The sequence below is a fragment of the Myotis brandtii genome, unplaced genomic scaffold (genome assembly GCF_000412655.1).
Source record: "Myotis brandtii unplaced genomic scaffold, ASM41265v1 scaffold18, whole genome shotgun sequence".
Classification (NCBI taxonomy): Eukaryota; Metazoa; Chordata; class Mammalia; order Chiroptera; family Vespertilionidae; genus Myotis; species Myotis brandtii.
Genome location: NW_005356674.1, coordinates 5,899,077 through 5,913,837, shown reverse-complemented (window position 1 = coordinate 5,913,837; position 14,761 = coordinate 5,899,077).

The following is a 14,761-nucleotide window of genomic DNA, read 5'->3' as shown; positions in this document are numbered from 1 at the left end:
AAAGATACTACCTCCAAAGTAAAGGTGGAAACTTCAATAACTGGACTGTATCTGAAGGGAGAATTCACATCTTATTCTCTCTCTCTCTTTTTTTAGTTAGATTGGCTCTTCACCTACTGGTTAATTTTCCCTTCTCTCTCTCTTATTCTCTCTCTCTCTCTCTCTCTCTCTCCCATTTTTTTTCATTTTCTCTTTTAGTTTCTCAGGTTGACATGGAGGGGCTTCCTTCTCACTGGGGGTCCACACAAGTTCCCTTTGGCCATGGCCCTGCCGGGGTGTTGGGGTCCAGGTCTTATCTGGTCTTTGCTCTGTACCCTGCTGGCTGTTTTTTATTTTCCTTTTTATTGAATTATTGGGCTGTTACTAGTTAACAAAATTATACTGGTTTCAGGTGCACAATTCCACAACACATCATCTGTACCCTGCATTGTGTGTTCACCACCCCAAGTGGAATCTCCGTCCATCACCATTTATCCCTCCTATACCCTCCTCCACCTCCCCCCACTCACCTCCCTCAGGCAATCACCACACTACTGTCTGTGTCCACGAGTTTTTTCTCTTTTTTCTCTCAATCCTTCCATCCCATAAACACACAGCACCCACCCTGCTCTCTGTGAGTTGTACCTTGGTTGTCAGCCTGCTCTCTGTGAGTCTGTCTCTATTTTGCTTGTTAGCTCATTCTGTTCATTAGATTTCACATATGAGTTATATGAAATGAGAGAAGGTTAACAAAAATTTTTAAATGAATTTTTTGAGAGACATGGAGTGGGGCTTAATAGACTATCAGTGTGAATATATAAGGTTCTTCTTTAGGGAGCAATACCACTTAATGGATCAGTCAAATGGTCAGCCCTAAAGATCCCTAAATCCAGGAAAAAATACTCTAGGTTTTTAGGAAGGATTTGTTTTAATTCCTTTTAGGAAATTGGATCCATGATTACAGATGGATTCCCACGAAACCACTGGGACTTCTCAAAGATATATCATCAATGTTCTATTCTCGGACATTTAAAAAGGCCAATGGAAATGCTATGTTAACTATGATATGGCCATATAGACCAACAGATATTCCTGGCTGTTTTAGCTGGAATTATATAAACTCACTGATTAGAAGGGCTGAAAGGAAGCCATGATTAGCAGGTGGAGAGATTGGTAGAGATATAGGCACACTAAAATAGGAAAACAAATTCATTATGACCTATTAATTATAAAATTTCCAACAAAATACAGTGTGGTGGAAAAGATAAAAACACGGATAAAAACAAAAATTGAGCCAAAAACATGAATTGGTAATTTGTAGGAAGAGAAATCCCCAAAGTTAACACTAATAAACAGAAAGTGCAAGTCAAAATAATATGCCACTTTTTGCCCATCACATTAGTAAGAAGTGAGATGATACTAAGTACTGGCAAGAATGTGCAGAAATGGGAACCTTTATGCATTGCTACCAGAATGGTGAGCCTGTTCAGCCATTTTGGAAAACATCTGTTCTAGTTGCATCTGAACTTGTGCCCCAACTTACTATAAAATAAATGGCTTTGCTTGTCCTGTGGAGGAAGGCACAGCATCTCTCATTGGCCACCAATGCTCACCCACTCTTCCACCTTTGCCTCCAAAATTGAAACCTGTTTAGCAGTGGCTCTGTGTGGCTTCCCGGTTATCTCTAGAGTAGATTTAAAAATTCCAAGAAATACCAATTCAGGAAGAGATACAGGTCCTCAGGAAGATAATTGGAAATAATTAACTTCCTAAATCACCATCCAGACTGCAGGCTCCCCTTGCTCTTAATAAACAACCAAATGAAGAAATCAAGAAGCAGTAAGATTTGCTGCCAGGCAACAGTAAGAGGGCGGGGGAGGGGTGGCAGAAATAACTTCCACAAGTGACCAATATTTTCTAGAGCACAAGGCAAAACAATATGGAACAAATTTTGTTGAGGTACAGACAGTTGTTTAAATTTAAATCAGCTAAAGAGTCCCCCAGCTGATTTACAGAGGGCACAGGAGATTAAGAAATACAGCACAACAAGGACTTCAAAGGATAAATAATTACTAGCATCCAAGTTCATATGTAAAATAAAGCTCCAGACATTCGTTTCATTAATACGTGCAGTTATGTTATGGCCAAAAGAAAATCAAATTGCTATGGCTAGAACATTTGCAGATGTCACGTGAGAAAGTCATTTTTCAGACAACATACACATTTTTAAAATATTTTTAAAGAGTAAGAAACGGAGTTATGCAAAATTGACTCATGAAAATTCAGTGTCAATGCTTAAAAAGCTGTTGTCACATGTGAAACATTTCTAGGAAATTTTCAAGATTTCCAGGCTGGAGAAGATAAGTAATTTCTAAATAACCTACAAGTTTAGGGGACCCTATACTACATATGTGACTTCATAAAGTACATTTTTATTGCTGGAAACCTTCTTCCTAAGCAACGCCCATACCCAAACCCACTAACACATCTCATCCTTGTCCCATTTAACTGCATTAAAAACTCAGAGACATTTTGTATTCTTTTTTTCTATGGAGTTTCATCTTCGAGATGGTAATGGATACTAACACTTTACAATCAATCTTCTCCAGCCCCCTTCTTAAAAAAATCAAGCAATATGTACCTTTTTATCTTGTCGATTCTCTAGGTGAACTAGAATCAAAATGAAAGCTGAGTCAGTTCTTTACTACCGAAGGGGGCAAAATCCTGTACTTTAGAATTTAACGGGGAAGATATAGAGGTAGAAGGACATTACCACACAGTGAGATACATAATATGTTAGCAAGAGTTACAGGATTTCATGAGGGAATATAAGCCATCCTTGGGGAGGGCAGAAGGAAGGGCAGAGATGGGTACCTGGAGGACTTGATGGCTAAAGCCAAAGCCAGAGGTCGGCAAGGAAAGAACAATACGGTATACGCTGATTCATCATCTCAATTTTCTAGATCCTAATGTTTCAATATACCAGGATGTTTAAGATCAACATAGAAAAGGAGTGGAACGGTATAACAGCAAGCCAACAACTTGAAAGTACTAACGCTGCCTATATGTAAATACTGCCAGGGAGACTCCTGGCATTATTCAATAAAGCCCTGGCAGCTTACTTTACAGCCCATCAAGCAAGGCCATACGGGCCATCACTGATTTTTAGAACCACCATTCTAGAAATCTCACCCAGCTGTGATTAGCTCTAAGAAGCTGCCGTGGGTCCCTGCACCCCGGATCATCCTCTTCCCTCCTCTAGAATCTAGAAAAGGTAATGTGGGCAGTCAGTGGAAATTATAGAAATTATACTATTTTCTCTCTCCAAATTTTCACACATAGCCTTGTTTTCATGAGTCGATTTTGCATAACTCCATTTAGCACTTTTTAAAAATATTTTTCAAATGTGAATGTTGTCTGAAAATTACTTTCTCACGTGACATTTGCAAATTTTCTAGCCATAGCAATTTTATTTTCTTTTGGCCATAACATAACCATGTATTAACGAGATGAAATAGCATAAAAAGAAGTGCACGTGGACAGAAATATTGAAAAACTAGGTGGTGGTGGTCATTGCACAATTTTATAAATTTGCTAAAATCATTGAATTTATCCTTACAATGGGCAAATTTTAAGGTATATATAAATTAGAACTCAATAAAACACACCTAAATGTTGACCTTTTAAAATTTATCTATTATTTCTTTCAACGCATGTTTCATGCATTTCTCTCTATAATGTTAGTTTTATGGAGGCATCGGCCTTGCTTCGGCATCCTGGTTCCCACTCCAACCAGCTCTGTGACCTCAGCAAGCAGCAAAACTCTCTGAAACTCAATTTCTTGACACTAAAGATGGGTTTGAATATTTACATGCCTCTTGACACTAAAGATGGGTTTTAATATTTACATGCCTACCTCATAGGGCAGGTTGGAGAATAAATTAGAAAAGTGCAAGATCGGTGGCAAGTGGGGTCCCAAGTAATTAAGAGAAGTTTGGTAAATATTAGTTTTCTTCCTTCCCTCACTTTCTTGAAGTATGTCATTTGGGGACCAATTTGTGCATTGCAACAATAACACCCATTCTACCAAGGGATTTGTGTCCCTGGCTGAGAAACTATTAGTGCTCCACAGCAGTGACTTACTCCCCACCTGTTAGCAGAATGCTGGTCAGTAACCTGCCTGGCCTGGCCAGTGTTGCTCAGTACCAGCTCTGTGACCTCAGCAAGCAGCAAAACTCTCTGGAACTTAATTTCTTGACACTAAAGATGGGTTTTAATATTTACATGCCTACCTCATAGGGCAGGTTGGAGAATAAATTAGAAAAGTGCAAGATCGGTGGCAAGTGGGGTCCCAAGTAATTAAGAGAAGTTTGGTAAATATTAGTTTTCTTCCTTCCCTCATTTTCTTGAAGTATATCATTTGGTGACCAATTTGTGTATTGCAATAATAACACCCATTCTACCAAGGGATTTGTGTCCCTGGGTGAGAAACTATTAGTGCTCCACAGCAGTGACTTACTCCCCACCTGTTAGCAGAATGCTGGTCAGTAACCTGCCTGGCCTGGCCAGTGTTGCTCAGTGGTTTATGAACCAGGAGGTCACGGTTTGATTCCCAGTCAGGACGCAGGCTGGGGTTGTGGGTTCAATCCTCAGTGGGGGATGTGCAAGAGGCAGCCGATTGATGATTCTCTCTCATCATTGATGTTTCTATCTCTCTCTCCCTCTCCCTTCCTCTCTCTAAAATAAAAAAAAAAAAAAAACATATTTAATCACCTGCCTGACCTGTGGCTCCAGGCTCCCCAAGAAGTGCCAAGACCTCCCCCCAGCTTCCTCCCTCACCAGGGGCCTTCTGAAGGTGATACCATTTTGGTTTACACCTTTCATTTAAGAAACAAAAGCTTGTTCCAAGTAACAGCAGGCTTTCAAACGTGCCTCCAGGATTCTTAATAGCAAAGGTCATGAGAGAGAGAATTGGCACCCGGAGAATAAAGAATCAGCCAGCATGCTTCTCCCTGGTGGCACCCAGAGTTCACCAGCTCCCCCAGACTGTATAGTTAATGCCTCACCCAGAGAACAAGGGGGAATTAAGATGTCTCCAGCAAGAAGCAGGAGAAGCCTTGGCCCTGGAGCCAATCGCAGCTTAGACCTGACATGCCAATGTGCATGCCAATTAGCAACAGCTAATGAGTCCCAGGCACTCTCCTCATCTCACAGCCTGCGGAGAGGGACTGGGATCCTCACCACAGCCTTCAGCTAATCAAGCAGTTCAAAGCAAGCCTACCTCTGAGGGGATTCAATTAAGGCAACGCCACCGCTTTCAGGATGAAGCCTTGGTTTTTCCTCTGTTACCTTCTCCTTCTGCAGTTCCTTTGCCCAAGTGGTCTGCTAGGACCCTTCCTGAGATCTGAAGACCTGGGCTGGCCTGATGTGGAAGAGAAAGAATGATACGCTTTCCAGCCCTAACAGGTGTGGCTCAGCTGGTTGAGCATTGTCCCATGCACCCAGAGGTTGCCGGTTTGATTCCTGGTCAGGGCACATGCTCGGGTTCCAGGCTCAATCCCCAGTAGGGGTCGTACAGGAGGCAGTGGATCAATGTTCCTCTCTCATCATTGATGCTTCTCTCTCCCTCTCCTTTCCTCTCTCTCTCTTAAGTCAATAAAAACATATTATGATATGCTTTTCAGAAAAACTGACATTTCACATCACTTCTTCCCTCTCCCCAACCAGCTGGCCAACACCTAGAATTCCACTGAAAGAGCTTCATTCCATTAGCCCGAGGTTTTTATTCTCAAAATATAATGGCCCAAATTTAATAATAGATATGAATAGTCTTTAAAATAGTTATGTCCTTCAATTTATCAGCCCCAGTATAGGAATTTAGTTTGACAAAACAGACATGTAACAAGACTTCTGCACTAGGAATTTTATCACAGGTTGGCTTATTATGTTAAAAACCAAGATGGAATCAATGTAAATGTCCAAAGGTAAAGATATAAAATAAATTTGTTTTAGCCATATGATGGAATATGAAGTAAATACTAAAATCATGTTTGCTAGTGCTTAATTTTTTTAAAAAAGACAAAAATTATATAGCAAATCTGATCAAAATTGTGCACACACAGGCATGCACACACATCCCATGCAATATTATGCATAGAGAAAATTCTGGTAGAAAATGTTCAAAAAAATGGACTATGTTTTTCTTTGGTTAGTAGGACTATAAGTGACATATAAAATTTCTACCATTCTATTTCTTTCTCATTTAGTGAGCATTTCTTACTTTTCTGAATGAAAATAAAAGACTTTAATAAATTGATGAAAATGTCACAATCCTCTAGAAAAGATAAAACTTTATTATCTTGTTCTTTCAAAGGGTTTCTGGGAGTGTCGTCCTTCATTTGTACTCAAAGTGTGTCAGTTTCAAATTTTCTAGGGCAGCCAGTTTGTATAGGGAAGAGACTGAGAGCATGAGCATGGAGTATTGAGGGGGAAGAGGAGGCGTGGTGCTGGTAGCCTGGGAGTGTGACTGCAGGCAACTCCTAATACACCACCACCCATTCAGAGTTGTCACATGGCTGGCTGCCTCTTACAGGTAGACCTCAGAATTCTCAGGTTAACAATTTTACAGAACATTAACAGAACATCAGACAAAAGTCACTCTGGTTAAAGACAAAAATAAGACCTCTAATGGAGACTGTGCAGACCACAAAAATCTTCTCTTTAGTGGCTAAATTGCAGCTTTATCACACTCCATTTCTCAGACCTCACAAATAAAAGTTATTAAGATACCCAGTTATAGAATTGTCCTGCTTCCTAGTAGCATTCAATCCAAAATAAAGCCATGCTTCCTTGAAGCCTTCCCCAAATCTCCAAGTTCAATCTCATAACAAATTTCTCCCAGAGAAACACTCCTTGGCTCCCCATGGCGTGTCCTCCCTTGTTGAAACAAATGCCAATAAACCCAACTTGTCTGACCACAGGTATGCTGCTGGTGGCCTCTGGCTGGCGAACACAGACATCTTATTTCCTCTCTTTGCTCTGCCACTTACTGGATGTGTCCTTGGGCAGGTCAATTGTCTTTACTGAGCCTCCTTTCTCCCCTTGTTAAAATGGTTACAATAAATCAAATCACAGTGACCTCTCAGGGTTTTTGCATTCGGGTGGCAATAACAGCAACTGATAAAACAAAAATGGCAAGTCTTAGCTGCAAGCAAATTCAAAAGCAATAAATGCTGAGATGTAGTTTGGAAAGAGCTGATTCAGTGTCGAGTAGCATGCTGGCTTCTCTACTGTGTGATGTTAGACAAATCAATTAACCTCTCTGAGTGCTATCTATAGAAAGGATGGCAATAAATTACACTGATCTTAGAGTTTCTGTGAAGCATAAATTAAGACTATATAAGAAACTTAGTTCAACACCTGGGATATAATTAACACAACATATGCTGGGTCTTAAGTTTATTCATCTTGGTTTTTCAGCGTCTGACACTTAGTAGACATCCCAAAAAAATATGTGTAACTAAATTACATTTGAAATGTATTTTATTCACTGAACAGAATTATTTGAGGACTTTCTACATGACATGCTATGTGTTACAGCCATGACTTCTAGGATAAACCAAAGTTACCATCTCTTTCAGTCTAGTGAGGGAGACAGACATGAAACAAACATACAAATAAATTATATCTACAAGTTCTGATATATGGTAGGACAGAGTTTCTTGGCACTACTAACATTTAGAAGTAAATAATGTTTTACTTGGGGGCCATCCGGTATATTGTAGGATATTTAGCAACATCTCTGGCCTCCACCCGCTAGATGTCAGTAGCGCACCCCCCCCTCCCCTAAGTTGTGACAATCAAAAATGTCTAGATCACCAAATGTCTGGGGGAGGAGGGAATTCCCCCTCCCCACTCTACTTTAAGAACCACTGTTACAGCCCTAACCGGTTTGGCTCAGTGGCTACACTAGATCACCAAATGTCTGGGGGAGGAGGGAATTCCCCTCCCCACTCTACTTTAAGAACCACTGTTACAAAGGAAAAATAGAAGAGGATTCCCTGAGACAGACAAATAAAGGGACAAATCTAGGCTATGAGTTAAGTGAACATTTGATTGAGGAGAGAACCCTGAAGCTGAGACCCCCAAAATGGTCGGGATAGACCTTGGCAATAAGGAGGAGTGTCTGACAGGGGTGAAGGCCCAGGTGAAGGCCTGAGCTGGGAGCTCCGGAGGAATTAGAAGTCCGTGTGGCCGGAGCACAGTGTGACAGATGAGACGGGAGAAGAAAGGCCAGTCCTATGGTCTGTAAAATAGGAGGACCGCTAAGTGCCTGGGTTCTGCTTTGGTTCCACCCCCTCGCCTCCTGTGAGCTTCCTTTCTCACCTTCACTTGGTCTCTGCGTTTTCCCATCCCTCCAGTAAGGAACTATAGAGAGTGAAACAAAAGGAGCAGTGTGACAAGACTGCAAGCTGTGCACCAAAATCCAAATTTTCCTTTTCCTGAGCAGAAAGCCAAACTAAAAATACCAGCATTCGAATTCATTTAGGCTGCTATAAAAAAAAATATCATAAACTGGGTAGCTTATCAACAACAGAAATGTATTTCTCACAGTTTTGAAGGCTATATAGTCCAAGATCCAGGCACTGGCAGGTTCAGTGTCTCTTGAGAGTCCTCTTCCTTGTTCAATGGGCCATCTTTTCCTTGTAAATTTACATGGTCAAAGGGGCAAGGGACCTCTCTGGAGTGGCTTTTATAAGGGCACTAATCCCATTGATGAGGCCTCCTCCCTCATGACCTAAGCACCTCCCAAAGGCTCTTCCTCCTAATACCTTTACCTTGGGGGTTAGTGTTTCAACATAAGAATCAGGGTAGGGGCACAAACATCCTGACCATAGCAACCAGCCTCCCCTGCATTGGGCATGCCCATACAGCTGAGTTCTGGATGATGGAATGTGAGCAGAAATGGCAGGTCCAACTTCCAAGCCCAGCCTGTGAGATATGACCATGTGTGATCTTTTTAAATATATATATATATATTATTGCTTTCAGAGAGGAAGGGAGAGGGAGAGATAGAAACATCAATGATGAGAAAGAATCATTGATCAGCTACCTCCTGCACGCCCCCTACGGGGGATCAAGCCCACAACCCGAGCATGTGCCCTGACCAGGAATTGAACCATGACCTCCTGATTCATAGGTCGACACTCAACCACTGAGCCACCACAGCCAGGTGACCATGCATGATCTTCCTTGTTCTTAATTCTCCTCTGGCTAGATGTCAGTGTCAAAGATAACTATGGAAAGAACATATTTAAGGTGACAGTTCCTCTGTTAGCCTGGGTCCTTCAATAACTACATGGACTGCATGGAGCAGGCTCCCATTCACCCATTGCCTACTGATGAGGAATAGCCACATGAGATTGTTACATGAGACAGACGTAAACTTCTGTTGTGTAAAGCCCTGAAATTTGGAGGTTTACTTGTTACTGAAGTTTGCATTATCCTAACAATTATACACAACATCTCAGGAAATAGCTCTGCCTGGATGGAGGACACAATTTTGACCTGGCCAACCACTTAGAGCAGAAAAGTAAAACATCCTCCAGCCTGGCCAAAGCAGCTGTGGGACAGTCAGAGATCAGCAAACTCCCAGGCAACCCAGGACCATAAAAGGGATAGTGTTAGCCTTACACTTTCAATGGGGAGAACATACTGAAAATGAGCAGGAAAGTCCTCTCTGTTTCAAAATAGCATGTGGACAGTTTCTTTTGCAAATATTTAACAGTCAAAGGAGGAAATTCCAGAATAATAAAAAGTTCTGAAACCAAACGTGGTATAAATAATAAACTCCAAAACCTTCTGGAAAACTACCACTACTACCAAACTGAAAATTAATTGATTACAAATCAATTAAAGGGAATGAAATATAATTTGAAAAGGTGCATAAAGTCACCTGTATTCCTACCCTAAAGATCTTTTCTTTTTTTCTTTTTGTTAATCCTCGCCCAAGAATATTTTTCTATTGATTTTTTTTTTTTCAGAGAGAGAATGGAAGGAAGGGGGAGAGACAGAAAGAGAGAAACATGGATGTGAGAGAGACACACCAACTGGCTGCCTCCCGCACACATCTTCAACCAGGGCCTGGGATCAAGCCTGCAGCCAAGATATGTGCCCTTGACTGGAATCAAACTCGGGACCTTTCAGTCCATGGGCCAATGCTCTATCCACCAAGTCAAACTGCCTAGGGCCCCTAAAGATCTTCTATGTCATGTGTCTCCCCTTTTTTCCTACCAGACTTTTCCATCTAAGCTTATGAATCCAAACATCAATAGCTAGAAATGACTTCCACTTTTCAGCAATCACACACTTCAGCAATCAACCAAGCAAAATGAACAATCTTCTGTATGTTAATTCAAATGCAGAACTCCAAATCGATGCATAATGCAAGGAGTGCAATGTAAAGAGGTTGCCCCAGGGAAAAACTGTAGAAGCTGAAGCCAGAATACACATGCTTTCAGCTGCAAGTAATAGAAAACTCAACTTTCAGTGGGCTGAAAATATCAAGAAGTATATTTTTATTACTTGAAAAGAAATGTGGTATTAAGTGCTTATAGGTGTATTTAACATTGCAACACAGCATATATGTGTATGTGTATACCTATATATGTGTGCATACACACATACCTGTTGTTATATGTACATATAGTGAAATAAAAGTATAATGAAACAAAACATACTGCATGCAATGTACGCTGATAGTTTTTATTCTGTTTTATTCGGTTTCTGTTTTTAAAGCTTTTGGTGACAAACAACCCAATTTTTTAAAAGGCAAAATATTTAGACACGTCACAACAGAAGATATACAAATAACCAATAAGCACATTGAAAGATACTCATAAAAAGACACTTGTCAGAGAATTGCAAATAAAATCTACAATAAGATACCACCAACACACACTAGAATGGCTGAAATTTGAAAGCCTGCCCATGCTAAGTGCTGGAGAGAAGACAGAGCAATCAGGACTCATCATCACTCTGTCAATGAGAATGTAAAAAGCTTTACTTTGGAAAACAAATTGGCAACTTTTTATTATCAGAATCAGCAAATCATAGTATAGACCCAAAAGAAATAAAAGACAATTTCTCACTAAGACTTGCACATGAATATCTACAGAAGCTTTATTCATAATTCCCCCAAAAGATGGGAACAAACATCACCTGTCCATTAACAAATAAATAGGTAAACAAAAGTGATATACCCTCATAAAGGAATACTACTCAGCAACAAAGAGTAATTATTAATACACACAATATAAATGAAACCCAGAGTAATTATTAATACAAAGAATATAAATGTACTAAGTGAAAGAAGCCAGATGCAACTTGTCACACACACACATTGATGGCCCTCTTCCCCCCCCCCATTCCCATCCCCACCCCAGGCCTTCACTATGCTATTGTCTGTGTCCATGGGTTACGCATATAAGCATAGATATATTTTCTTAATGATCATAAAAAATACCAGTGGTGCCTGGGATCTAAAGGGGAGGACTGCCTACAACAAGGCACAAAGGAATTTGGGAGGGGGAGATAAAATATTCTATATCTTGATTATGGTGATAGTTACATGAGTGTTTGCATTTGTCAAAACTCCCCTAAAAAGGAGTAAATTAATTTTGGATCCACTAATGGGTATGACTTACCATTTGAAAAACGAAACTTTATTATTCAAATTATTTGTATTCAAATAATATCAAAGGACTTTCTGGAATCCAAATGATTGGTATAGTAATCCAGTAGGCTGCCACATTACACGTGATTACATTAAATATGGTGTGACTATTAAACATGAGACCTGGTACCCAATAATTCCAATCAGCACAGGCCTTCAGGAGTGTGTTTTCATCTTTACTGGTACTTATATTACAACTAGTGCAGTATTTTAGTGAAAATCACATTGCTGTTTGGAAAGAACTTTCAGTTGCATTTTATCTAACTGAGCAACAGTCCAGTAAGGCAGATATTTTTATTATTCTTTTACAGTCAAGGAACTGAGATTTAGAGTCACTGAGCTAGTAAATACAAGATAGATTAAAATCCGCTTCTATCTGTGTCTACCCATTTCCCATTACATCACCAATGGCTTTAAGAGCACTGATCCATGGGCTCTTGACTTTTTATTCTAATTTCCTTGTTATTAGGACACCCAGGTACCAAAAAGACATATTTAATGCATCTTATTTGCTGTCAAAAAATAGAGTTTAGTTCTCCTGCTATCATTCCAACCCACAGATCCATACTTTATAGGTTCAGTAAGATCAAATGGAAGTCACCTAAAAATGCAGCTTTAAAAAAAGATGTCCTTTTCCATTTTCCTTCCTCCAAGAGCTGGATGCTCTTTCCTCAACAGATTTGGCTAGTTAATCAAAAAGAAGAAACCATCTGAAGAGGGGAATCTATGACCTCTTTGTCAACAGAAGTCAGATTATTCAATGCCAAGAAAGGCTATTTTTATTTTCATCTGATGGTCTGCAGATTTTTTAAAGGTCAGCACAGTGGAAGTAAAAAGGAAAAACTATTTAAGAACATCTCCCACAAATCTCTCTCCTCTTAATAGCCTCAAACTTGACCCTGTGTTATCATCAGCCAGTTACTTTGAGGAGTTGGAATGTGGTTATATAATGAGGATAAGGGACTGGCTCCATCCCTGGGGAGGTCACTGAAGTAGCTTTGACATGTTCTGGAGCCACCTAAACCACCATTGACAGCAGCAGTCACAATGTGCGTCCAGAAAGATATATCTCCTTAACTCGTGCTGCTACTAGAAACACAAGCCAGTAGCTAAAGGAATTTAAGGCGTTTGTTTACTTTATCCATCAAGCATGACTATGAGGACCAGGTCTGGGGAGATAAGAATGGGTCACATTTAGTCAACAAATGCAATCACTCTAAGCTGCAGCAAAGGAAATCTTGCAAAAGCCTCTCATTGATTCTATGGTTCTGGGCAAACCCTTTTGTTCCTCTGAGCCTTTGTTTCTTCATCTAGAAAATGAGAATAGTCATTCCCTACCTCACCAAGTTATTAGGAAGTTTAAATAGGACAAATATGAAAGAGCTGTGGGAACCATGAAAAGCAGTATAAGCATTCATGGTCATTCCATGCTTTATCAGAATCTACTTTTTGTTACAAAATCAATGTTTGTGCTCTATTTAATAAAGGTTTGAGTGCCTGCTCTGTGCCAGACAATGGGCTATGCATTGGAAATACAGGGGAAATATAATGAGATCCTGATCCTCAAAGACAATAGTCTGTGGCATTGGATAGAGAGTGTGGGGTGGGAGGGCAACAGGAAAGGGGGGTTAAGTAGAGTAAATGCTGTGATGTGGCACCCAGTTCCCCCTTTGGAATCAAAGGACTTATTCTCCCAGATGCTGGATATACTGTCAGTCCCTTAAGGAATGCCTAGGCTGAAGAGTCACCTTGCCCAAGGCCATGTCCCTTTCTGGGGGGTTCATATCAAATAAATTAAGCCTATAAGGACACAGTTCTCTTTCTCCAAACTGGGACACTTCTGAAAAAAGGGTCATACCTCCTCAGAATTGTCCATAGGGCTGGCTGACATTGGGGCTGTATCACAGCTCACCTCCTTCCTCTGACCAATCCTGCTTGCTTCCCTTCCTTTCCACAAATATTGATCCCAGAGAGCTCCTCAATAAACTTCCTGCACTCTGGCATCCTTCTCAGAGTCTAGTTACTTCTGTGATCATGAATTGTATGTTTCAACTTTGCTAGACTATAGTGCCCAGTGTTTGGTCAAACACCAACCTAAATGTTGCTATAAAAATACTTTTGATATGCTTAACATTTAAATCAGTAGACTTTGAGCAAAGCAGATTACCTTCCACAATTGGGCCTCATCCAATCAGTTGAAGGTCTTAAAGGGAAAGACAGATCTCCTAAGGAGGAAGGAATTCTGCTTCTAGACTGGCTTTGGCCTTAAGCTGCAACATCAACTCTTCCCTGGGAGAAAAGAAAGGAAAGGAAGGAAAGAAAGGAAGAAAAAAAGAGAGGAAGAGAGAAAGAGAGGAAGCGAGAGAGGGAAAGGAAGAGAGAGAGGGAGAAGGAAAGAAAGAAAGAAAGAAAGAAAGAAAGAAAGAAAGAAAGAAAGAAAGAAAAGGAAAGGAAGGAAGAAAGAAAGTCCCAGCTAGCATGGCTCAGCGGTTGAGTGTCAACCTATGAACCTGGAGGTCAGTGTTCGATTCCTGATCAGGGCACATGCCTAGGTTGCGGGCCCGATCCCTGGTGTGGGGCATGCAGGAGGCAGCCAATCAATGACTCTCTCATCATTGATGTTTCTATCTCTCTCTCCCTCTCCATTCCTCTATGAAATCAATCCTATCTAATAATAGACAAACATGGTAATTGACTGTACCTTCGCTACACCTCTCATTGGCTAATGTGTGTGATATGCAAATTAACCGCCAACAAAGATGGCGGCTAATTTGCATACTGCAGGCAGGGCGGGACAGCGCGAGCCGCCAGGGCACTGCCATCCAGGGCAGCCCCAGAAGACCCAGAAGCCAGCCTGCCTCACCGTGGGGGACGCGATTGCATCCCCCGCAGCAATGCAGGCCAGGACCCAGAACACACAGCAGCCGGCCTGACTCGCTCGGGGGATCGCGTCCCTGGCGGCAACACAGGCCGGGACCCAGAACACACAGCAGTCGGGTATTTTTTTTTTTTTTTTTTAGTTTGTTTATTTTTTTTTTACAAATAAAG